This window comes from Phalangium opilio, unplaced genomic scaffold, assembly GCF_054372755.1.
Source record: "Phalangium opilio isolate 3A_F unplaced genomic scaffold, DU_Popi_V2 ptg000054l_1, whole genome shotgun sequence".
NCBI classification, from domain to species: Eukaryota; Metazoa; Arthropoda; class Arachnida; order Opiliones; family Phalangiidae; genus Phalangium; species Phalangium opilio.
The window spans coordinates 2,991,334-3,013,639 of NW_028324173.1; the positions used below are offsets into that span (position 1 = coordinate 2,991,334).

General features: G+C 37.6%; 57 pseudogenes; 43 read left to right on the forward strand and 14 right to left on the reverse strand.

Annotated features, from left to right (window-relative positions):
• Positions 1 to 127: 127 nt before the first annotated feature.
• On the reverse strand, positions 128 to 246 carry LOC149670628 (5S ribosomal RNA; annotated as a pseudogene).
• A 138-nt stretch (positions 247 to 384) lies between these two features.
• On the reverse strand, positions 385 to 503 carry LOC149670629 (5S ribosomal RNA; annotated as a pseudogene).
• Positions 504 to 640: 137 nt separating this feature from the next.
• On the reverse strand, positions 641 to 758 carry LOC149670630 (5S ribosomal RNA; annotated as a pseudogene).
• Positions 759 to 881: 123 nt separating this feature from the next.
• LOC149670631 (5S ribosomal RNA) lies at positions 882 to 1,000 on the reverse strand (annotated as a pseudogene).
• A 137-nt stretch (positions 1,001 to 1,137) lies between these two features.
• LOC149670632 (5S ribosomal RNA) lies at positions 1,138 to 1,255 on the reverse strand (annotated as a pseudogene).
• Positions 1,256 to 1,616: 361 nt separating this feature from the next.
• On the reverse strand, positions 1,617 to 1,735 carry LOC149670633 (5S ribosomal RNA; annotated as a pseudogene).
• Positions 1,736 to 2,093: 358 nt separating this feature from the next.
• On the reverse strand, positions 2,094 to 2,212 carry LOC149670634 (5S ribosomal RNA; annotated as a pseudogene).
• A 137-nt stretch (positions 2,213 to 2,349) lies between these two features.
• LOC149670635 (5S ribosomal RNA) lies at positions 2,350 to 2,468 on the reverse strand (annotated as a pseudogene).
• Positions 2,469 to 2,829: 361 nt separating this feature from the next.
• Positions 2,830 to 2,948, reverse strand: LOC149670636 (5S ribosomal RNA; annotated as a pseudogene).
• A 359-nt stretch (positions 2,949 to 3,307) lies between these two features.
• On the reverse strand, positions 3,308 to 3,426 carry LOC149670637 (5S ribosomal RNA; annotated as a pseudogene).
• Positions 3,427 to 3,787: 361 nt separating this feature from the next.
• On the reverse strand, positions 3,788 to 3,906 carry LOC149670638 (5S ribosomal RNA; annotated as a pseudogene).
• Positions 3,907 to 4,265: 359 nt separating this feature from the next.
• LOC149670639 (5S ribosomal RNA) lies at positions 4,266 to 4,384 on the reverse strand (annotated as a pseudogene).
• An 841-nt stretch (positions 4,385 to 5,225) lies between these two features.
• On the reverse strand, positions 5,226 to 5,344 carry LOC149670640 (5S ribosomal RNA; annotated as a pseudogene).
• An 856-nt stretch (positions 5,345 to 6,200) lies between these two features.
• Positions 6,201 to 6,319, reverse strand: LOC149670641 (5S ribosomal RNA; annotated as a pseudogene).
• A 309-nt stretch (positions 6,320 to 6,628) lies between these two features.
• LOC149670642 (5S ribosomal RNA) lies at positions 6,629 to 6,746 on the forward strand (annotated as a pseudogene).
• A 137-nt stretch (positions 6,747 to 6,883) lies between these two features.
• Positions 6,884 to 7,002, forward strand: LOC149670643 (5S ribosomal RNA; annotated as a pseudogene).
• A 123-nt stretch (positions 7,003 to 7,125) lies between these two features.
• Positions 7,126 to 7,243, forward strand: LOC149670644 (5S ribosomal RNA; annotated as a pseudogene).
• Positions 7,244 to 7,380: 137 nt separating this feature from the next.
• On the forward strand, positions 7,381 to 7,499 carry LOC149670645 (5S ribosomal RNA; annotated as a pseudogene).
• A 138-nt stretch (positions 7,500 to 7,637) lies between these two features.
• On the forward strand, positions 7,638 to 7,756 carry LOC149670646 (5S ribosomal RNA; annotated as a pseudogene).
• Positions 7,757 to 7,893: 137 nt separating this feature from the next.
• On the forward strand, positions 7,894 to 8,012 carry LOC149670647 (5S ribosomal RNA; annotated as a pseudogene).
• Positions 8,013 to 8,135: 123 nt separating this feature from the next.
• Positions 8,136 to 8,254, forward strand: LOC149670648 (5S ribosomal RNA; annotated as a pseudogene).
• Positions 8,255 to 9,097: 843 nt separating this feature from the next.
• Positions 9,098 to 9,216, forward strand: LOC149670649 (5S ribosomal RNA; annotated as a pseudogene).
• A 361-nt stretch (positions 9,217 to 9,577) lies between these two features.
• Positions 9,578 to 9,696, forward strand: LOC149670650 (5S ribosomal RNA; annotated as a pseudogene).
• A 136-nt stretch (positions 9,697 to 9,832) lies between these two features.
• On the forward strand, positions 9,833 to 9,951 carry LOC149670651 (5S ribosomal RNA; annotated as a pseudogene).
• An 842-nt stretch (positions 9,952 to 10,793) lies between these two features.
• Positions 10,794 to 10,912, forward strand: LOC149670652 (5S ribosomal RNA; annotated as a pseudogene).
• A 359-nt stretch (positions 10,913 to 11,271) lies between these two features.
• On the forward strand, positions 11,272 to 11,390 carry LOC149670653 (5S ribosomal RNA; annotated as a pseudogene).
• Positions 11,391 to 11,751: 361 nt separating this feature from the next.
• Positions 11,752 to 11,870, forward strand: LOC149670654 (5S ribosomal RNA; annotated as a pseudogene).
• A 359-nt stretch (positions 11,871 to 12,229) lies between these two features.
• Positions 12,230 to 12,348, forward strand: LOC149670655 (5S ribosomal RNA; annotated as a pseudogene).
• Positions 12,349 to 12,709: 361 nt separating this feature from the next.
• Positions 12,710 to 12,828, forward strand: LOC149670656 (5S ribosomal RNA; annotated as a pseudogene).
• Positions 12,829 to 12,965: 137 nt separating this feature from the next.
• Positions 12,966 to 13,084, forward strand: LOC149670657 (5S ribosomal RNA; annotated as a pseudogene).
• Positions 13,085 to 13,442: 358 nt separating this feature from the next.
• LOC149670658 (5S ribosomal RNA) lies at positions 13,443 to 13,561 on the forward strand (annotated as a pseudogene).
• A 361-nt stretch (positions 13,562 to 13,922) lies between these two features.
• Positions 13,923 to 14,040, forward strand: LOC149670659 (5S ribosomal RNA; annotated as a pseudogene).
• Positions 14,041 to 14,177: 137 nt separating this feature from the next.
• Positions 14,178 to 14,296, forward strand: LOC149670660 (5S ribosomal RNA; annotated as a pseudogene).
• Positions 14,297 to 14,419: 123 nt separating this feature from the next.
• LOC149670661 (5S ribosomal RNA) lies at positions 14,420 to 14,537 on the forward strand (annotated as a pseudogene).
• Positions 14,538 to 14,674: 137 nt separating this feature from the next.
• Positions 14,675 to 14,793, forward strand: LOC149670662 (5S ribosomal RNA; annotated as a pseudogene).
• A 123-nt stretch (positions 14,794 to 14,916) lies between these two features.
• On the forward strand, positions 14,917 to 15,034 carry LOC149670663 (5S ribosomal RNA; annotated as a pseudogene).
• A 137-nt stretch (positions 15,035 to 15,171) lies between these two features.
• On the forward strand, positions 15,172 to 15,290 carry LOC149670664 (5S ribosomal RNA; annotated as a pseudogene).
• A 123-nt stretch (positions 15,291 to 15,413) lies between these two features.
• On the forward strand, positions 15,414 to 15,531 carry LOC149670665 (5S ribosomal RNA; annotated as a pseudogene).
• Positions 15,532 to 15,668: 137 nt separating this feature from the next.
• Positions 15,669 to 15,787, forward strand: LOC149670666 (5S ribosomal RNA; annotated as a pseudogene).
• A 123-nt stretch (positions 15,788 to 15,910) lies between these two features.
• On the forward strand, positions 15,911 to 16,028 carry LOC149670667 (5S ribosomal RNA; annotated as a pseudogene).
• Positions 16,029 to 16,165: 137 nt separating this feature from the next.
• On the forward strand, positions 16,166 to 16,284 carry LOC149670668 (5S ribosomal RNA; annotated as a pseudogene).
• Positions 16,285 to 16,407: 123 nt separating this feature from the next.
• On the forward strand, positions 16,408 to 16,525 carry LOC149670669 (5S ribosomal RNA; annotated as a pseudogene).
• Positions 16,526 to 16,662: 137 nt separating this feature from the next.
• LOC149670670 (5S ribosomal RNA) lies at positions 16,663 to 16,781 on the forward strand (annotated as a pseudogene).
• Positions 16,782 to 16,919: 138 nt separating this feature from the next.
• Positions 16,920 to 17,038, forward strand: LOC149670671 (5S ribosomal RNA; annotated as a pseudogene).
• Positions 17,039 to 17,175: 137 nt separating this feature from the next.
• LOC149670672 (5S ribosomal RNA) lies at positions 17,176 to 17,294 on the forward strand (annotated as a pseudogene).
• A 138-nt stretch (positions 17,295 to 17,432) lies between these two features.
• LOC149670673 (5S ribosomal RNA) lies at positions 17,433 to 17,535 on the forward strand (annotated as a pseudogene).
• Positions 17,536 to 17,657: 122 nt separating this feature from the next.
• LOC149670674 (5S ribosomal RNA) lies at positions 17,658 to 17,776 on the forward strand (annotated as a pseudogene).
• A 137-nt stretch (positions 17,777 to 17,913) lies between these two features.
• LOC149670675 (5S ribosomal RNA) lies at positions 17,914 to 18,016 on the forward strand (annotated as a pseudogene).
• Positions 18,017 to 18,360: 344 nt separating this feature from the next.
• LOC149670676 (5S ribosomal RNA) lies at positions 18,361 to 18,478 on the forward strand (annotated as a pseudogene).
• Positions 18,479 to 18,614: 136 nt separating this feature from the next.
• On the forward strand, positions 18,615 to 18,733 carry LOC149670677 (5S ribosomal RNA; annotated as a pseudogene).
• Positions 18,734 to 18,870: 137 nt separating this feature from the next.
• On the forward strand, positions 18,871 to 18,973 carry LOC149670678 (5S ribosomal RNA; annotated as a pseudogene).
• A 119-nt stretch (positions 18,974 to 19,092) lies between these two features.
• On the forward strand, positions 19,093 to 19,210 carry LOC149670679 (5S ribosomal RNA; annotated as a pseudogene).
• A 359-nt stretch (positions 19,211 to 19,569) lies between these two features.
• On the forward strand, positions 19,570 to 19,688 carry LOC149670680 (5S ribosomal RNA; annotated as a pseudogene).
• A 361-nt stretch (positions 19,689 to 20,049) lies between these two features.
• On the forward strand, positions 20,050 to 20,168 carry LOC149670681 (5S ribosomal RNA; annotated as a pseudogene).
• A 361-nt stretch (positions 20,169 to 20,529) lies between these two features.
• On the forward strand, positions 20,530 to 20,648 carry LOC149670682 (5S ribosomal RNA; annotated as a pseudogene).
• A 359-nt stretch (positions 20,649 to 21,007) lies between these two features.
• LOC149670683 (5S ribosomal RNA) lies at positions 21,008 to 21,126 on the forward strand (annotated as a pseudogene).
• A 362-nt stretch (positions 21,127 to 21,488) lies between these two features.
• Positions 21,489 to 21,607, forward strand: LOC149670684 (5S ribosomal RNA; annotated as a pseudogene).
• Positions 21,608 to 22,306: the final 699 nt, after the last annotated feature.

Below are 22,306 nucleotides of genomic sequence, written 5' to 3' on the forward strand. Positions count from 1 at the left end.
GTTAATAATTCGAATTTAAATTAAGTGAGACAAATTAACCTTCATCATTTTAAAACATTAACAAAAAGAAAACATGTTTCCTTTTTTCATATCTATTAAAATTTAAAAGAGGAAAAAAAAGTGAAAAAGTCAACGGCACGCAGTGTTCCTAAGTGGTCTCCCTCCCAAGTAGTGACTGCGCTCGACGCTGCTTAACTTCGGTGATCGGACGTAAACCGGTGTTTTCAGCGTTATATGGCCGTTGGCGAGAGTGCTAGTTAATAATTCGAATTTAAATTAAGTGAGACAAATTAACCTTCATCATTTTAAAACAATAACAAAAAGAAAACCTGTTTGCTTTTTACATATCTATTAAAATTTCAAAGAGGAAAAAAAAAGTGAAAAAGCCAACGGCACGCAGTGTTCCTAAGTGGTCTCCCTCCCAAGTAATGACTGCGCTCGACGCTGATTAACTTCGGTTATCGGACGAGAATCGGTGTTTTCAGTGTGATATGGCCGTTGCCGAGAGTGCTAGTAAATAATTCGAATTTAAATTAAGTGAGACAAATTAACCTTCATCATTTTAAAACATTAACAAAAAGAAAACATGTTTCCTTTTTTCATATCTATTAAAATTTAAAAGAGGAAAAAAAAGTGAAAAAGTCAACGGCACGCAGTGTTCCTAAGTGGTCTCCCTCCCAAGTAGTGACTGCGCTCGACGCTGCTAACTTCGGTTATCGGACGAGAACCGGTGTATTCAGCGTGATATGGCCGTTGCCGAGAGTGCTAGTTAATAATTTGAATTTACTTAACTTTCATCTTTATAAAACAATAACAAAAAGAAAACCTGTTTGCTTTTTACATATCTATTAAAATTTCAAAGAGGAAAAAAAAAGTGAAAAAGCCAACGTCACGCAGTGTTCCTAAGTGGTCTCCCTCCCAAGTAATGACTGCGCTCGACGCTGATTAACTTCGGTTATCGGACGAGAATCGGTGTTTTCAGTGTGATATGGCCGTTGCCGAGAGTGCTAGTTAATAATTCGAATTTAAATTAAGTGAGACAAATTAACATTCATCATTTTAAAACAATAACAAAAAGAAAACATGTTTGCTTTTTTCATATCTATTAAAATTTAAAAGAGGAAAAAAAAGTGAAAAAGTCAACGGCACGCAGTGTTCCTTAGTGGTCTCCCTCCCAAGTAGTGACTGCGCTCGACGCTGCTAACTTCGGTTATCGGACGAGAACCGGTGTATTCAGCGTGATATGGCCGTTGCCGAGAGTGCTAGTTTTTAATTTGAATTTACTTAACTTTCATCTTTATAAAACAATAACAAAAAGAAGATATGTTGGCTTTTTTCATATCTGGTGGAATTTGAAAGAGGAAACAAAAGTGAAAAAGCAAACGGCACGCAGTATTCCCAAGTACTGACTGCGCTCGACGCTGCTAACGTCGGCGATCGGACGAGAACCGGTGTTCTCAGCGTGATATGGCCGTTGCCGAGAGTGCTAGATAATAATTCGAATTTAAATTAAGTGAGACAAATTAACCTTCATCTTTTTAAAACAATAACAAAAAGAAAATATGTTTGCTTTTTTCATATCTATTGGAATTTAAAAGAGGAAAAAAAAGTGAAAAAGCTAACGGCACGCAGTGTTCCTAAGTGGTCGCCCTCCCAAGTACTGACTGCGCTCGACGCTGCTTAACTTCGGTTATCGGACGAGAACCGGTGTATTCAGCGTGATATGGCCGTTGCCGAGAGTGCTAGTTAATAATTTGAATTTAATTAACTTTCATCTTTATAAAACAATAAAAAAAGATATGTTTGCTTTTTTCATATCTGGTGGAATTTGAAAGAGGAAACAAAAGTGAAAAAACAAACGGCACGCAGTATTCCCAAATACTGTATGCGCTCGACGCTGCTTAACTTCGGTGATCGGACGTAAACCGGTGTTTTCAGCGTTATATGGCCGTTGCCGAGAGTGCTAGTTAATAATTCGAATTTAAATTAAGTAAGACAAATTAACCTTCATCATTTTAAAACAATAACAAAAAGAAAACCTGTTTGCTTTTTACATATCTATTAAAATTTAAAAGAGGAAAAAAAAGTGAAAAAGCCAACGGCACGCAGTGTTCCTAAGTGGTCTCCCTCCCAAGTAATGACTGCGCTCGACGCTGCTTAACTTCGGTTATCGGACGAGAATCGGTGTTTTCAGCGTGATATGGCCGTTGCCGAGAGTGCTAGTTAATAATTCGAATTTAAATTAAGTGAGACAAATTAACCTTCATCATTTTAAAACAATAACAAAAAGAAAACATGTTTGCTTTTTTCGTATCTATTAAAATTTAAAAGAGGAAAAAAAAGTGAAAAAGTCAACGGCACGCAGTGTTCCTAAGTGGTCTCCCTCCCAAGTAGTGACTGCGCTTGACGCTGCTTAACTTCGGTTATCGGACGAGAACCGGTGTATTCAGCGTGATATGGCCGTTGCCGAGAGTGCTAGTTAATAATTTAAATTTAATTAACTTTCATCTTTATAAAACAATAACAAAAAGAAGATATGTTTGCTTTTTTCATATCTGGTGGAATTAGAAAGAGGAAACAAGAGTGAAAAAGCAAACGGCACGCAGTATTCTAAAGTACTGACTGCCCTCGAAGCTGCTAACGTCGGCGATCGGATGAGAACCGGTGTTCTCAGCGTGATATGGCCGTTGCCGAAAGTGCTAGATAATAATTCGAATTTAAATTAAGTGAGACAAATTAACCTTCATCTTTTTAAAACAATAACAAAAAGAAAATATGTTTGCTTTTTTCATATCTATTGGAATTTAAAAGAGGAAAAAAAAGTGAAAAAGCTAACGGCACGCAGTGTTCCGAAGTGGTCGCCCTCCCAAGTACTGACTGCGCTCGACGCTGCTTAACTTCGGTTATCGGACGAGAACCGGTGTATTCAGCGTGATATGGCCGTTGCCGAGAGTGCTAGTTAATAATTTGAATTTAATTAACTTTCATCTTTATAAAACAATAAAAAAAGATATGTTTGCTTTTTTCATATCTGGTGGAATTTGAAAGAGGAAACAAAAGTGAAAAAACAAACGGCACGCAGTATTCCCAAATACTGTATGCGCTCGACGCTGCTTAACTTCGGTGATCGGACGTGAACCGGTGTTTTCAGCGTGATATGGCCGTTGCCGAGAGTGCTAGTTAATAATTCGAATTTAAATTAAGTGAGATAAATTAACCTTCATCATTTTAAAACAATAACAAAAAGAAAACCTGTTTGCTTTTTTCATATCTATAAAAATTTAAAAGAGGAAAAAAAAAGTGAAAAAGCCAACGGCACGCAGTGTTCCTAAGTGGTCTCCCTCCCAAGTAATGACTGCGCTCGACGCTGCTTAACTTCGGTTATCGCACGAGAATCGGTGTTTTCAGCGTGATACTGCCGTTGCCGAGAGTGCTAGTTAATAATTTGAATTTAATTAACTTTCATCTTTATAAAACAATAACAAAAAGAAGATATGTTTGCTTTTTTCATATCTGGTGGAATTTGAAAGAGGAAACAAAAGTGAAAAAGCAAACGGCACGCAGTATTCCCAAGTACTGACTGCGCTCGACGCTGCTAACGTCGGCGATCGGACGAGAACCGGTGTTCTCAGCGTGATATGGCCGTTGCCGAGAGTGCTAGATAATAATTCGAATTAAAATTAAGTGAGACAAATTAACCTTCATCTTTTTAAAACAATAACAAAAAGAAAATATGTTTGCTTTTTTCATATCTAATGGAATTTAAAAGAGGAAAAAAAAGTGAAAACGCTAACGGCACGCAGTGTTCCTAAGTGGTCGCCCTCCCAAGTACTGACTGCGCTCGACGCTGCTTAACTTCGGTTATCGGACGAGAACCGGTGTATTCAGCGTGATATGGCCGTTGCCGAGAGTGCTAGTTAATAATTTGAATTTAATTAACTTTCATCTTTATAAAACAATAACAAAAAGATATGTTTGCTTTTTTCATATCTGGTGGAATTTGAAAGAGGAAACAAAAGTGAAAAAACAAACGGCACGCAGTATTCCCAAATACTGTATGCGCTCGACGCTGCTTAACTTCGGTGATCGGCCGTAAACCGGTGTTTTCAGCGTTATATGGCCGTTGCCGAGAGTGCTAGTTAATAATTCGAATTTAAATTAAGTGAGACAAATTAACCTTCATCATTTTAAAACAATAACAAAAAGAAAACCTGTTTGCTTTTTACATATCTATGAAAATTTAAAAGAGGAAAAAAAAGTGAAAAAGCCAACGGCACGCAGTGTTCCTAAGTGGTCTCCCTCCCACGTAATGACTGCGCTCTACGCTGCTTAACTTCGGTTATCGGACGACAATCGGTGTTTTCAGCGTGATATGGCCGTTGCCGAGAGTGCTAGTTAATAATTTGAATTTAATTAACTTTCATCTTTATAAAACAATAACAAAAAGAAGATATGTTTGCTTTTTTCATATCTGGTGGAATTTAAAGGAGGAAACAAAAGTGAAAAAGCCAACGGCACGCAGTATTCCCAAGTACTCTATGCGCTCGACGCTGCTTAACTTCGGTGATCGGACGTGAAACGGTGTTTTCAGCGTGATATGGCCGTTGCCGAGAGTGCTAGTTAATAATTCGAATTTAAATTAAGTGAGACAAATTAACCTTCATCATTTTAAAACAATAACAAAAAGAAAACATGTTTGCTTTTTTCATATCTATTAAAATTTAAAAGAGGAAAAAAAAGTGAAAAAGCCAACGGTACGCAGTGTTCCTAAGTGGTCTCTCTCTCCCATGTAGTGACTGCGCTCGACGCCGCTTAACTTCGGTTATCGGACGAGAACCGGTGTATTCAGCGTGATATGGCCGTTGCCGAGAGTGCTAGTTAATAATTTGAATTAATTAACTTTCATCTTTATAAAACAATAACAAAAAGATATGTTTGCTTTTTTCATATCTGGTGGAATTTGAAAGAGGAAACAAAAGTGAAAAAACAAACGGCACGCAGTATTCCCAAATACTGTATGCGCTCGACGCTGCTTAACTTCGGTGATCGGACGTAAACCGGTGTTTTCAGCGTTATATGGCCGTTGCCGAGAGTGCTAGTTAATAATTCGAATTTAAATTAAGTGAGACAAATTAACCTTCATCATTTTAAAACAATAACAAAAAGAAAACCTGTTTGCTTTTTACATATCTATTAAAATTTAAAAGAGGAAAAAAAAGTGAAAAAGCCAACGGCACGCAGTGTTCCTAAGTGGTCTCCCTCCCAAGTAATGACTGCGCTCTACGCTGCTTAACTTCGGTTATCGGACGAGAACCGGTGTATTCAGCGTGATATGGCCGTTGCCGAGAGTGCTAGTTAATAATTCGAATTTAAATTAAGTGAGACAAATTAACCTTCATCATTTTAAAACAATAACAAAAAGAAGATATGTTTGCTTTTTTCATATCTGGTGGAATTTAAAGGAGGAAACAAAAGTGAAAAAGCCAACGGCACGCAGTATTCCCAAGTACTCTATGCGCTCGACGCTGCTTAACTTCGGTGATCGGACGTGAAACGGTGTTTTCAGCGTGATATGGCCGTTGCCGAGAGTGCTAGTTAATAATTCGAATTTAAATTAAGTGAGACAAATTAACCTTCATCATTTTTAAACAATAACAAAAAGAAAACATGTTTGCTTTTTTCATATCTATTAAAATTTAAAAGAGGAAAAAAAGTGAAAAAGCCAACGGTACGCAGTGTTCCTAAGTGGTCTCTCTCTCCCATGTAGTGACTGCGCTCGACGCCGCTTAACTTCGGTTATCGGACGAGAACCGGTGTATTCAGCGTGATATGGCCGTTGCCGAGAGTGCTAGTTAATAATTTGAATTTAATTAACTTTCATCTTTATAAAACAATAACAAAAAGATATGTTTGCTTTTTTCATATCTGGTGGAATTTGAAAGAGGAAACAAAAGTGAAAAAACAAACGGCACGCAGTATTCCCAAATACTGTATGCGCTCGACGCTGCTTAACTTCGGTGATCGGACGTAAACCGGTGTTTTCAGCGTTATATGGCCGTTGCCGAGAGTGCTAGTTAATAATTCGAATTTAAATTAAGTGAGTCAAATTAACCTTCATCATTTTAAAACAATAACAAAAAGAAAACCTGTTTGCTTTTTACATATCTATTAAAATTTAAAAGAGGAAAAAAAAGTGAAAAAGCCAACGGCACGCAGTGTTCCTAAGTGGTCTCCCTCCCAAGTTATGACTGCGCTCTACGCTGCTTAACTTCGGTTATCGGACGAGAACCGGTGTATTCAGCGTGATATGCCCGTTGCCGAGAGTGCTAGTTAATAATTCGAATTTAAATTAAGTGAGACAAATTAACCTTCATCATTTTAAAACAATAACAAAAAGAAGATATGTTTGCTTTTTTCATATCTGGTGGAATTTAAAGGAGGAAACAAAAGTGAAAAAGCCAACGGCACGCAGTATTCCCAAGTACTCTATGCGCTCGACGCTGCTTAACTTCGGTGATCGGACGTTTTCAAATTCCACCAGATATGAAAAAAGCCAACATATCTTCTTTTTGTTATTGTTTTATAAAGATGAAAGTTAAGTAAATTCAAATTAAAAACTAGCACTCTCGGCAACGGCCATATCACGCTGAATACACCGGTTCTCGTCCGATAACCGAAGTTAGCAGCGTCGAGCGCAGTCACTACTTGGGAGGGAGACCACTAAGGAACACTGCGTGCCGTTGACTTTTTCACTTTTTTTTCCTCTTTTAAATTTTAATAGATATGAAAAAAGCAAACATGTTTTCTTTTTGTTATTGTTTTAAAATGATGAATGTTAATTTGTCTCACTTAATTTAAATTCGAATTATTAACTAGCACTCTCGGCAACGGCCATATCACACTGAAAACACCGATTCTCGTCCGATAACCGAAGTTAATCAGCGTCGAGCGCAGTCATTACTTGGGAGGGAGACCACTTAGGAACACTGCGTGACGTTGGCTTTTTCACTTTTTTTTTCCTCTTTGAAATTTTAATAGATATGTAAAAAGCAAACAGGTTTTCTTTTTGTTATTGTTTTATAAAGATGAAAGTTAAGTAAATTCAAATTATTAACTAGCACTCTCGGCAACGGCCATATCACGCTGAATACACCGGTTCTCGTCCGATAACCGAAGTTAGCAGCGTCGAGCGCAGTCACTACTTGGGAGGGAGACCACTTAGGAACACTGCGTGCCGTTGACTTTTTCACTTTTTTTTCCTCTTTTAAATTTTAATAGATATGAAAAAAGGAAACATGTTTTCTTTTTGTTAATGTTTTAAAATGATGAAGGTTAATTTGTCTCACTTAATTTAAATTCGAATTATTTACTAGCACTCTCGGCAACGGCCATATCACACTGAAAACACCGATTCTCGTCCGATAACCGAAGTTAATCAGCGTCGAGCGCAGTCATTACTTGGGAGGGAGACCACTTAGGAACACTGCGTGCCGTTGGCTTTTTCACTTTTTTTTTCCTCTTTGAAATTTTAATAGATATGTAAAAAGCAAACAGGTTTTCTTTTTGTTATTGTTTTAAAATGATGAAGGTTAATTTGTCTCACTTAATTTAAATTCGAATTATTAACTAGCACTCTCGCCAACGGCCATATAACGCTGAAAACACCGGTTTACGTCCGATCACCGAAGTTAAGCAGCGTCGAGCGCAGTCACTACTTGGGAGGGAGACCACTTAGGAACACTGCGTGCCGTTGACTTTTTCACTTTTTTTTCCTCTTTTAAATTTTAATAGATATGAAAAAAGGAAACATGTTTTCTTTTTGTTAATGTTTTAAAATGATGAAGGTTAATTTGTCTCACTTAATTTAAATTCGAATTATTAACTAGCACTCTCGGCAACGGCCATATCACACTGAAAACACCGATTCTCGTCCGATAACCGAAGTTAATCAGCGTCGAGCGCAGTCATTACTTGGGAGGGAGACCACTTAGGAACACTGCGTGCCGTTGGCTTTTTCACTTTTTTTTTCCTCTTTGAAATTTTAATAGATATGTAAAAAGCAAACAGGTTTTCTTTTTGTTATTGTTTTATAAAGATGAAAGTTAAGTAAATTCAAATTATTAACTAGCACTCTCGGCAACGGCCATATCACGCTGAATACACCGGTTCTCGTCCGATAACCGAAGTTAAGCAGCGTCGAGCGCAGTCAGTACTTGGGAGGGCGACCACTTAGGAAAGCTGCGTGCCGTTAGCTTTTTCACTTTTTTTTCCACTTTTAAATTCCAATAGATATGAAAAAAGCAAACATATTTTCTTTTTGTTATTGTTTTAAAAAGATGAAGGTTAATTTGTCTCACTTAATTTAAATTCGAATTATTATCTAGCACTCTCGGCAACGGCCATATCACCCTGAGAACACCGGTTCTCGTCCGATCGCCGACGTTAGCAGCGTCGAGCGCAGTCAGTACTTGGGAATACTGCGTGCCGTTTGCTTTTTCACTTTTGTTTCCTCTTTCAAATTCCACCAGATATGAAAAAAGCAAACATATCTTCTTTTTGTTATTGTTTTATAAAGATGAAAGTTAATTAAATTCAAATTATTAACTAGGACTCTCGGCAACGGCCATATCACGCTGAATACACCGATTCTCGTCCCATAACCGAAGTTAAGCAGCGTCGAGCGCAGTCATTACTTGGGAGGGAGACCACTTAGGATCACTGCGTGCCGTTGGGTTTTTCACTTTTTTTTCCTCTTTTAAATTTTAATAGATATGTAAAAAGCAAACAGGTTTTCTTTTTGTTATTGTTTTAAAATGATGAAGGTTAATTTGTCTCACTTAATTTAAATTCGAATTATTAACTAGCACTCTCGGCAACGGCCATATCACGATGAAAACACCGGTTCACGTCCGATCACCGAAGTTAAGCAGCGTCGAGCGCATACAGTGCTTGGGAATACTGCGTGCCGTTGGATTTTTCACTTTTGTTTCCTCTTTCAAAATCCACCAGATATGAAAAAAGCAAACATGTCTTCTTTTTTGTTATTGTTTTATAAAGATGAAAGTTAATTAAATTCAAATTATTAACTAGCACTCTCAGCAACGGCCATATCACGCTGAATACACCGGTTCTCGTCCGATAGCCGAAGTTAAGCAGCGTCGAGCGCAGTCACTACTAGGGAGGGAGACCACTTAGGAACACTGCGTGCCGTTGGCTTTTTCACTTTTTTTCCTCTTTTAAATTTTAATAGATATGAAAAAAGCAAACATGTTTTCTTTTTGTTATTGTTTTAAAATGATGAAGGTTAATTTGTCTCACTTAATTTAAATTCGAATTATTAACTAGCACTCTCGGCAACGGCCATATCACGCTGAAAACACCGGTTCACGTCCGATCACCGAAGTTAAGCAGCGTCGAGCGCATACAGTACTTGGGAATACTGCGTGCCGTTTGTTTTTTCACTTTTGTTTCCTCTTTCAAATTCCACCAGATATGAAAAAAGCAAACATATCTTATTTTTGTTATTGTTTTATAAAGATGAAAGTTAATTAAATTCAAATTATTAACCAGCACTTTCGGCAACGGCCATATCACGCTGAATACACCGGTTCTCGTCCGATAACCGAAGTTAAGCAGCGTCGAGCGCAGTCATTATTTGGGAGGGAGACCACTTAGGAACACTGCGTGCCGTTGGCTTTTTCACTTTTTTTCCTCTTTTAAATTTTAATAGATATGTAAAAAGCAAACAGGTTTTCTTTTTGTTATTGTTTTAAAATGATGAAGGTTAATTTGTCTCACTTAATTTAAATTCGAATTATTAACTAGCACCCTCGGCAACGGCCATATCACGCTGAAAACACCGATTCTCGTCCGATAACCAAAGTTAAGCAGCGTAGAGCGCAGTCATAACTTGGGAGGGAGACCACTTAGGAACACTGCGTGCCGTTGGCTTTTTCACTTTTTTTTCCTCTTTTAAATTTTAATAGATATGTAAAAAGCAAACAGGTTTTCTTTTTGTTATTGTTTTAAAATGATGAAGGTTAATTTGTCTCACTTAATTTAAATTCGAATTATTAACTAGCACTCTCGGCAACGGCCATATAACGCTGAAAACACCGGTTTACGTCCGATCACCGAAGTTAAGCAGCGTCGAGCGCATACAGTATTTGGGAATACTGCGTGCCGTTTGTTTTTTCACTTTTGTTTCCTCTTTCAAATTCCACCAGATATGAAAAAAGCAAACATATCTTTTTGTTATTGTTTTATAAAGATGAAAGTTAATTAAATTCAAATTATTAACTAGCACTCTCGGCAACGGCCATATCACGCTGAATACACCGGTTCTCGTCCGATAACCGAAGTTAAGCGGCGTCGAGCGCAGTCACTACATGGGAGAGAGAGACCACTTAGGAACACTGCGTACCGTTGGCTTTTTCACTTTTTTTTCCTCTTTTAAATTTTAATAGATATGAAAAAAGCAAACATGTTTTCTTTTTGTTATTGTTTTAAAATGATGAAGGTTAATTTGTCTCACTTAATTTAAATTCGAATTATTAACTAGCACTCTCGGCAACGGCCATATCACGCTGAAAACACCGTTTCACGTCCGATCACCGAAGTTAAGCAGCGTCGAGCGCATAGAGTACTTGGGAATACTGCGTGCCGTTGGCTTTTTCACTTTTGTTTCCTCCTTTAAATTCCACCAGATATGAAAAAAGCAAACATATCTTCTTTTTGTTATTGTTTTATAAAGATGAAAGTTAATTAAATTCAAATTATTAACTAGCACTCTCGGCAACGGCCATATCACGCTGAAAACACCGATTGTCGTCCGATAACCGAAGTTAAGCAGCGTAGAGCGCAGTCATTACGTGGGAGGGAGACCACTTAGGAACACTGCGTGCCGTTGGCTTTTTCACTTTTTTTTCCTCTTTTAAATTTTCATAGATATGTAAAAAGCAAACAGGTTTTCTTTTTGTTATTGTTTTAAAATGATGAAGGTTAATTTGTCTCACTTAATTTAAATTCGAATTATTAACTAGCACTCTCGGCAACGGCCATATAACGCTGAAAACACCGGTTTACGTCCGATCACCGAAGTTAAGCAGCGTCGAGCGCATACAGTATTTGGGAATACTGCGTGCCGTTTGTTTTTTCACTTTTGTTTCCTCTTTCAAATTCCACCAGATATGAAAAAAGCAAACATATCTTTTTGTTATTGTTTTATAAAGATGAAAGTTAATTAAATTCAAATTATTAACTAGCACTCTCGGCAACGGCCATATCACGCTGAATACACCGGTTCTCGTCCGATAACCGAAGTTAAGCAGCGTCGAGCGCAGTCAGTACTTGGGAGGGCGACCACTTAGGAACACTGCGTGCCGTTAGCGTTTTCACTTTTTTTTCCTCTTTTAAATTCCATTAGATATGAAAAAAGCAAACATATTTTCTTTTTGTTATTGTTTTAAAAAGATGAAGGTTAATTTGTCTCACTTAATTTTAATTCGAATTATTATCTAGCACTCTCGGCAACGGCCATATCACGCTGAGAACACCGGTTCTCGTCCGATCGCCGACGTTAGCAGCGTCGAGCGCAGTCAGTACTTGGGAATACTGCGTGCCGTTTGCTTTTTCACTTTTGTTTCCTCTTTCAAATTCCACCAGATATGAAAAAAGCAAACATATCTTCTTTTTGTTATTGTTTTATAAAGATGAAAGTTAATTAAATTCAAATTATTAACTAGCACTCTCGGCAACGGCAGTATCACGCTGAAAACACCGATTCTCGTGCGATAACCGAAGTTAAGCAGCGTCGAGCGCAGTCATTACTTGGGAGGGAGACCACTTAGGAACACTGCGTGCCGTTGGCTTTTTCACTTTTTTTTTCCTCTTTTAAATTTTTATAGATATGAAAAAAGCAAACAGGTTTTCTTTTTGTTATTGTTTTAAAATGATGAAGGTTAATTTATCTCACTTAATTTAAATTCGAATTATTAACTAGCACTCTCGGCAACGGCCATATCACGCTGAAAACACCGGTTCACGTCCGATCACCGAAGTTAAGCAGCGTCGAGCGCATACAGTATTTGGGAATACTGCGTGCCGTTTGTTTTTTCACTTTTGTTTCCTCTTTCAAATTCCACCAGATATGAAAAAAGCAAACATATCTTTTTTTATTGTTTTATAAAGATGAAAGTTAATTAAATTCAAATTATTAACTAGCACTCTCGGCAACGGCCATATCACGCTGAATACACCGGTTCTCGTCCGATAACCGAAGTTAAGCAGCGTCGAGCGCAGTCAGTACTTGGGAGGGCGACCACTTCGGAACACTGCGTGCCGTTAGCTTTTTCACTTTTTTTTCCTCTTTTAAATTCCAATAGATATGAAAAAAGCAAACATATTTTCTTTTTGTTATTGTTTTAAAAAGATGAAGGTTAATTTGTCTCACTTAATTTAAATTCGAATTATTATCTAGCACTTTCGGCAACGGCCATATCACGCTGAGAACACCGGTTCTCATCCGATCGCCGACGTTAGCAGCTTCGAGGGCAGTCAGTACTTTAGAATACTGCGTGCCGTTTGCTTTTTCACTTTTGTTTCCTCTTTCTAATTCCACCAGATATGAAAAAAGCAAACATATCTTCTTTTTGTTATTGTTTTATAAAGATGAAAGTTAATTAAATTTAAATTATTAACTAGCACTCTCGGCAACGGCCATATCACGCTGAATACACCGGTTCTCGTCCGATAACCGAAGTTAAGCAGCGTCAAGCGCAGTCACTACTTGGGAGGGAGACCACTTAGGAACACTGCGTGCCGTTGACTTTTTCACTTTTTTTTCCTCTTTTAAATTTTAATAGATACGAAAAAAGCAAACATGTTTTCTTTTTGTTATTGTTTTAAAATGATGAAGGTTAATTTGTCTCACTTAATTTAAATTCGAATTATTAACTAGCACTCTCGGCAACGGCCATATCACGCTGAAAACACCGATTCTCGTCCGATAACCGAAGTTAAGCAGCGTCGAGCGCAGTCATTACTTGGGAGGGAGACCACTTAGGAACACTGCGTGCCGTTGGCTTTTTCACTTTTTTTTCCTCTTTTAAATTTTAATAGATATGTAAAAAGCAAACAGGTTTTCTTTTTGTTATTGTTTTAAAATGATGAAGGTTAATTTGTCTTACTTAATTTAAATTCGAATTATTAACTAGCACTCTCGGCAACGGCCATATAACGCTGAAAACACCGGTTTACGTCCGATCACCGAAGTTAAGCAGCGTCGAGCGCATACAGTATTTGGGAATACTGCGTGCCGTTTGTTTTTTCACTTTTGTTTCCTCTTTCAAATTCCACCAGATATGAAAAAAGCAAACATATCTTTTTTTATTGTTTTATAAAGATGAAAGTTAATTAAATTCAAATTATTAACTAGCACTCTCGGCAACGGCCATATCACGCTGAATACACCGGTTCTCGTCCGATAACCGAAGTTAAGCAGCGTCGAGCGCAGTCAGTACTTGGGAGGGCGACCACTTAGGAACACTGCGTGCCGTTAGCTTTTTCACTTTTTTTTCCTCTTTTAAATTCCAATAGATATGAAAAAAGCAAACATATTTTCTTTTTGTTATTGTTTTAAAAAGATGAAGGTTAATTTGTCTCACTTAATTTAAATTCGAATTATTATCTAGCACTCTCGGCAACGGCCATATCACGCTGAGAACACCGGTTCTCGTCCGATCGCCGACGTTAGCAGCGTCGAGCGCAGTCAGTACTTGGGAATACTGCGTGCCGTTTGCTTTTTCACTTTTGTTTCCTCTTTCAAATTCCACCAGATATGAAAAAAGCCAACATATCTTCTTTTTGTTATTGTTTTATAAAGATGAAAGTTAAGTAAATTCAAATTAAAAACTAGCACTCTCGGCAACGGCCATATCACGCTGAATACACCGGTTCTCGTCCGATAACCGAAGTTAGCAGCGTCGAGCGCAGTCACTACTTGGGAGGGAGACCACTAAGGAACACTGCGTGCCGTTGACTTTTTCACTTTTTTTTCCTCTTTTAAATTTTAATAGATATGAAAAAAGCAAACATGTTTTCTTTTTGTTATTGTTTTAAAATGATGAATGTTAATTTGTCTCACTTAATTTAAATTCGAATTATTAACTAGCACTCTCGGCAACGGCCATATCACACTGAAAACACCGATTCTCGTCCGATAACCGAAGTTAATCAGCGTCGAGCGCAGTCATTACTTGGGAGGGAGACCACTTAGGAACACTGCGTGACGTTGGCTTTTTCACTTTTTTTTTCCTCTTTGAAATTTTAATAGATATGTAAAAAGCAAACAGGTTTTCTTTTTGTTATTGTTTTATAAAGATGAAAGTTAAGTAAATTCAAATTATTAACTAGCACTCTCGGCAACGGCCATATCACGCTGAATACACCGGTTCTCGTCCGATAACCGAAGTTAGCAGCGTCGAGCGCAGTCACTACTTGGGAGGGAGACCACTTAGGAACACTGCGTGCCGTTGACTTTTTCACTTTTTTTTCCTCTTTTAAATTTTAATAGATATGAAAAAAGGAAACATGTTTTCTTTTTGTTAATGTTTTAAAATGATGAAGGTTAATTTGTCTCACTTAATTTAAATTCGAATTATTTACTAGCACTCTCGGCAACGGCCATATCACACTGAAAACACCGATTCTCGTCCGATAACCGAAGTTAATCAGCGTCGAGCGCAGTCATTACTTGGGAGGGAGACCACTTAGGAACACTGCGTGCCGTTGGCTTTTTCACTTTTTTTTTCCTCTTTGAAATTTTAATAGATATGTAAAAAGCAAACAGGTTTTCTTTTTGTTATTGTTTTATAAAGATGAAAGTTAAGTAAATTCAAATTATTAACTAGCACTCTCGGCAACGGCCATATCACGCTGAATACACCGGTTCTCGTCCGATAACCGAAGTTAGCAGCGTCGAGCGCAGTCACTACTTGGGAGGGAGACCACTTAGGAACACTGCGTGCCGTTGACTTTTTCACTTTTTTTTCCTCTTTTAAATTTTAATAGATATGAAAAAAGGAAACATGTTTTCTTTTTGTTAATGTTTTAAAATGATGAAGGTTAATTTGTCTCACTTAATTTAAATTCGAATTATTAACTAGCACTCTCGGCAACGGCCATATCACACTGAAAACACCGATTCTCGTCCGATAACCGAAGTTAATCAGCGTCGAGCGCAGTCATTACTTGGGAGGGAGACCACTTAGGCACACTGCGTGCCGTTGGCTTTTTCACTTTTTGTTTCCTCTTTCAAATTCCACCAGATATGAAAAAAGCAAACATATCTTCTTTTTGTTATTGTTTTATAAAGATGAAAGTTAAGTAAATTCAAATTATTAACTAGCACTCTCGGCAACGGCCATATCACGCTGAATACACCGGTTCTCGTCCGATAAACGAAGTTAGCAGCGTCGAGCGCAGTCACTACTTGGGAGGGAGACCACTTAGGAACACTGCGTGCCGTTGACTTTTTCACTTTTTTTTCCTCTTTTAAATTTTAATAGATATGAAAAAAGGAAACATGTTTTCTTTTTGTTAATGTTTTAAAATGATGAAGGTTAATTTGTCTCACTTAATTTAAATTCGAATTATTAACTAGCACTCTCGGCAACGGCCATATCACACTGAAAACACCGATTCTCGTCCGATAACCGAAGTTAATCAGCGTCGAGCGCAGTCATTACTTGGGAGGGAGACCACTTAGGAACACTGCGTGCCGTTGGCTTTTTCACTTTTTTTTTCCTCTTTGAAATTTTAATAGATATGTAAAAAGCAAACAGGTTTTCTTTTTGTTATTGTTTTATAAAGATGAAAGTTAAGTAAATTCAAATTATTAACTAGCACTCTCGGCAACGGCCATATCACGCTGAATACACCGGTTCTCGTCCGATAACCGAAGTTAGCAGCGTCGAGCGCAGTCACTACTTGGGAGGGAGACCACTTAGGAACACTGCGTGCCGTTGACTTTTTCACTTTTTTTTCCTCTTTTAAATTTTAATAGATATGAAAAAAGGAAACATGTTTTCTTTTTGTTAATGTTTTAAAATGATGAAGGTTAATTTGTCTCACTTAATTTAAATTCGAATTATTAACTAGCACTCTCGGCAACGGCCATATCACACTGAAAACACCGATTCTCGTCCGATAACCGAAGTTAATCAGCGTCGAGCGCAGTCATTACTTGGGAGGGAGACCACTTAGGCACACTGCGTGCCGTTGGCTTTTTCACTTTTTGTTTCCTCTTTCAAATTCCACCAGATATGAAAAAAGCAAACATATCTTCTTTTTGTTATTGTTTTATAAAGATGAAAGTTAAGTAAATTCAAATTATTAACTAGCACTCTCGGCAACGGCCATATCACGCTGAATACACCGGTTCTCGTCCGATAAACGAAGTTAGCAGCGTCGAGCGCAGTCACTACTTGGGAGGGAGACCACTTAGGAACACTGCGTGCCGTTGACTTTTTCACTTTTTTTTCCTCTTTTAAATTTTAATAGATATGAAAAAAGGAAACATGTTTTCTTTTTGTTAATGTTTTAAAATGATGAAGGTTAATTTGTCTCACTTAATTTAAATTCGAATTATTAACTAGCACTCTCGGCAACGGCCATATCACACTGAAAACACCGATTCTCGTCCGATAACCGAAGTTAATCAGCGTCGAGCGCAGTCATTACTTGGGAGGGAGACCACTTAGGAACACTGCGTGCCGTTGGCTTTTTCACTTTTTTTTTCCTCTTTGAAATTTTAATAGATATGTAAAAAGCAAACAGGTTTTCTTTTTGTTATTGTTTTAAAATGATGAAGGTTAATTTGTCTCACTTAATTTAAATTGGAATTATTAACTAGCACTCTCGCCAACGGCCATATAACGCTGAAAACACCGGTTTACGTCCGATCACCGAAGTTAAGCAGCGTCGAGCGCAGTCACTACTTGGGAGGGAGACCAATTAGGAACACTGCGTGCCGTTGACTTTTTCACTGTTTTTTCCTCTTTTAAATTTTAATAGATATGAAAAAAGGAAACATGTTTTCTTTTTGTTAATGTTTTAAAATGATGAAGGTTAATTTGTCTCACTTAATTTAAGTTCGAATTATTAACTAGCACTCTCGGCAACGGCCATATCACACTGAAAACACCGATTCTCGTCCGATAACCGAAGTTAATCAGCGTCGAGCGCAGTCATTACTTGGGAGGGAGACCACTTAGGAACACTGCGTGCCGTTGGCTTTTTCACTTTTTTTTTCCTCTTTGAAATTTTAATAGATATGTAAAAAGCAAACAGGTTTTCTTTTTGTTATTGTTTTAAAATGATGAAGGTTAATTTGTCTCACTTAATTTAAATTCGAATTATTAACTAGCACTCTCGCCAACGGCCATATAACGCTGAAAACACCGGTTTACGTCCGATCACCGAAGTTAAGCAGCGTCGAGCGCATACAGTACTTGGGAATACTGCGTGCCGTTGGCTTTTTCACTTTTGTTTCCTCCTTTAAATTCCACCAGATATGAAAAAAGCAAACATATCTTCTTTTTGTTATTGTTTTATAAAGATGAAGGTTAATTAAATTCAAATTATTAACTAGCACTCTCGGCAACGGCAATATCACGCTGAATACACCGGTTCTCGTCCGATAACCGAAGTTAAGCAGCGTCGAGCGCAGTCAGTACTTGGGAGGGCGACCACTTAGGAACACTGCGTGCCGTTAGCTTTTTCACTTTTTTTTCCTCTTTAAAATTCCAATAGATATGAAAAAAGCAAACATATTTTCTTTTTGTTATTGTTTTAAAAAGATGAAGGTTAATTTGTCTCACTTAATTTAAATTCGAATTATTAACTAGCACTCTCGGTAACGGCCATATCACGCTGAAAACACCGGTTCACGTCCGATCACCGAAGTTAAGCAGCGTCGAGCGCATACAGTACTTGGGAATACTGCGTGCCGTTGGCTTTTTCACTTTTGTTTCCTCCTTTAAATTCCAGCAGATATGAAAAAAGCAAACATATCTTTTTGTTATTGTTTTATAAAGATGAAAGTTAAGTAAATTCAAATTATTAACTAGCACTCTCGGCAACGGCCATATCACGCTGAAAACACCGGTTAACGTCCGATCACCGAAGTTAAGCAGCGTCGAGCGCATACAGTACTTGGGAATACTGCGTGCCGTTGGCTTTTTCACTTTTGTTTCCTCTTTCAAATTCCACCAGATATGAAAAAAGCAAACATATCTTCTTTTTGTTATTGTTTTATAAAGATGAAAGTTAAGTAAATTCAAATTATTAACTAGCACTCTCGGCAACGGCCATATCACGCTGAATACACCGGTTCTCGTCCGATAACCGAAGTTAGCAGCGTCGAGCGCAGTCACTACTTGGGAGGGAGACCACTTAGGAACACTGCGTGCCGTTGCCTTTTTCACTTTTTTTTCCTCTTTTAAATTTTAATAGATATGAAAAAAGGAAACATGTTTTCTTTTTGTTAATGTTTTAAATGATGAAGGTTAATTTGTCTCACTTAATTTAAATTCGAATTATTAACTTGCACTCTCGGCAACGGCCATATCACACTGAAAACACCGATTCTCGTCCGATAACCGAAGTTAATCAGCGTCGAGCGCAGTCAGTACTTGGGAGGGTGACCACTTAGGAACACTGCGTGCCGTTAGCTTTTTCACTTTCTTTTCCTCTTTAAAATTCCAATAGATATGAAAAAAGCAAACATATTTTCTTTTTGTTATTGTTTTAAAAAGATGAAGGTTAATTTGTCTCACTTAATTTAAATTCGAATTATTAACTAGCACTCTCGGTAACGGCCAGATCACGCTGAAAACACCGGTTCACGTCCGATCACCGAAGTTAAGCAGCGTCGAGCGCATACAGTACTTGGGAATACTGCGTGCCGTTGGCTTTTTCACTTTTGTTTCCTCCTTTAAATTCCAGCAGATATGAAAAAAGCAAACATATCTTTTTGTTATTGTTTTATAATGATGAAGGTTAATTAAATTCAAATTATTAACTAGCACTCTCGGCAACGGCCATATCACGCTGAATACACCGGTTCTCGTCCGATAACCGAAGTTAAGCAGCGTCGAGCGCAGTCACTACTTGGGAGTAGACCACTTAGGAACACTGCGTGCCGTTGACTTTTCCACTTTTTTTTCCTCTTTTAAATTTTAATAGATATGAAAAAAGCAAACATGTTTTCTTTTTGTTATTGTTTTAAAATGATGAAGGTTAATTTGTCTCACTTAATTTAAATTCGAATTATTAACTAGCACTCTCGGCAACGGCCATATCACGCTGAAAACACCGGTTTACGTCCGATCACCGAAGTTAAGCAGTGTCGAGCGCATACAGTATTTGAAAATACTGCGTGCCGTTTGTTTTTTAACTTTTGTTTCCTCTTTCAAATTCCACCAGATATGAAAAAAGCAAACATATCTTTTTGTTATTGTTTTATAAAGATGAAAGTTAATTAAATTCAAATTATTAACTAGCACTCTCGGTAACGGCCATATCACGCTGAATACACCGGCTCTCGTCCGATAACCGAAGTTAAGCAGCGTCGAGCGCATTCAGTACTTGGGAGGGCGACCACTTAGGAACACTGCGTGCCGTTAGCTTTTTCACTTTTTTTCCCTCTTTTAAATTCCAATAGATATGAAAAAAGCAAACATATTTTCTTTTTGTTATTGTTTTAAAAAGATGAAGGTTAATTTGTCTCACTTAATTTAAATTCGAATTATTATCTAGCACTCTCGGCAACGGCCATATCACGCTGAGAACACCGGTTCTCGTCCGATCGCCGACGTTAGCAGCGTCGAGCGCAGTCAGTACTTGGGAATACTGCGTGCCGTTTGCTTTTTCACTTTTGTTTCCTCTTTCAAATTCCACCAGATATGAAAAAAGCAAACATATCTTCTTTTTGTTATTGTTTTATAAAGATGAAAGTTAATTAAATTCAAATTATTAACTAGCACTCTCGGCAACGGCCATATCACGCTGAATACACCGATTCTCGTCCCGTAACCGAAGTTAAGCAGCGTCGAGCGCAGTCATTACTTGGGAGGGAGACCACTTAGGATCACTGCGTGCCGTTGGCTTTTTCACTTTTTTTTCCTCTTTTAAATTTTAATAGATATGAAAAAAGCAAACATATTTTCTTTTTGTTATTGTTTTAAAAAGATGAAGGTTAATTTGTCTCACTTAATTTAAATTCGAATTATTATCTAGCACTCTCGGCAACGGCCATATCACGCTGAGAACACCGGTTCTCGTCCGATCGCCGACGTTAGCAGCGTCGAGCGCAGTCAGTACTTGGGAATACTGCGTGCCGTTTGCTTTTTCACTTTTGTTTCCTCTTTCAAATTCCACCAGATATGAAAAAAGCAAACATATCTTCTTTTTGTTATTGTTTTATAAAGATGAAAGTTAATTAAATTCAAATTATTAACTAGCACTCTCGGCAACGGCCATATCACGCTGAATACACCGATTCTCGTCCCATAACCGAAGTTAAGCAGCGTCGAGCGCAGTCACTACTAGGGAGGGAGACCACTTAGGAACACTGCGTGCCGTTGACTTTTTCACTTTTTTTTCCTCTTTTAAATTTTAATAGATATGAAAAAAGCAAACATGTTTTCTTTTTGTTATTGTTTTAAAATGATGAAGGTTAATTTGTCTCACTTAATTTAAATTCGAATTATTAACTAGCACTCTCGGCAACGGCCATATCACGCTGAAAACACCGGTTTACGTCCGATCACCGAAGTTAAGCAGCGTCGAGCGCATACAGTATTTGGGAATACTGCGTGCCGTTTGTTTTTTAACTTTTGTTTCCTCTTTCAAATTCCACCAGATATGAAAAAAGCAAACATATCTTTTTGTTATTGTTTTATAAAGATGAAAGTTAATTAAATTCAAATTATTAACTAGCACTCTCGGCAACGGCCATATCACGCTGAATACACCGGCTCTCGTCCGATCACCGAAGTTAAGCAGCGTCGAGCGCAGTCAGTACTTGGGAGGGCGACCACTTAGGAACACTGCGTGCCGTTAGCTTTTTCACTTTTTTTTCTTCTTTTAAATTCCAATAGATATGAAAAAAAGCAAACATATTTTCTTTTTGTTATTGTTTTAAAAAGATGAAGGTTAATTTGTCTCACTTAATTTAAATTCGAATTATTATCTAGCACTCTCGGCAACGGCCATATCACGCTGAGAACACCGGTTCTCGTCCGATCGCCGACGTTAGCAGCGTCGAGCGCAGTCAGTACTTGGGAATACTGCGTGCCGTTTGCTTTTTCACTTTTGTTTCCTCTTTCAAATTCCACCAGATATGAAAAAAGCAAACATATCTTCTTTTTGTTATTGTTTTATAAAGATGAAAGTTAATTAAAATCAAATTATTAACTAGCACTCTCGGCAACGGCCATATCACGCTGAATACACCGATTCTCGTCCCATAACCGAAGTTAAGCAGCGTCGAGCGCAGTCATTACTTGGGAGGGAGACCACTTAGGATCACTGCGTGCCGTTGGCTTTTTCACTTTTTTTTCCTCTTTTAAATTTTAATAGATATGAAAAAAGCAAACATATTTTCTTTTTGTTATTGTTTTAAAAGATGAAGGTTAATTTTAGTGCTTTAAACCGAACACAGTTATCTGATTTGTGATCCGAACAGATCAAATATCTTTGGTTGACTTCAGCTATCAGTTAAACAGTTGAGAGCCATTTTCACTTCAGATCAGATGCCTTTTTGTGATACACATTCGGATCAAATCATATCTGACATAAAAACGAGATTGTAGACATTTAAAACAGATATCTGTGGCATCGGTCGTAGTTTCGGATTAATATCTATTAAGAATTTATACGCTTCAACAGTAGCGTCGCTAGGGTTTGAAATTTTGGGGGGGGGGCAAATCTGGGCAAACTAGTTATTATAAGAAATTAAGAAAAAAAATTGCATAATGGGTTCATTGGAAAATGTGTAGACCTTTAAAACTATCCGTAAATTTGTGTCAACGTGAAATTATTCGTATTTTAAAGATATACAACCTTTTATTGATAAAAACTACGGAACCGATTATGAAGGAATTTCACTCGTCTTAAGTTCATTTTTAGTTTTGGTTAGCTTTTAGTCCACACTAGTGGGACTTCCTTCGAAAGAATATGAAACATTTTACTTGTCTCCATCTGTTCTTTTCTTCAAAATTGTATTGCTTGATATTGAAATTCA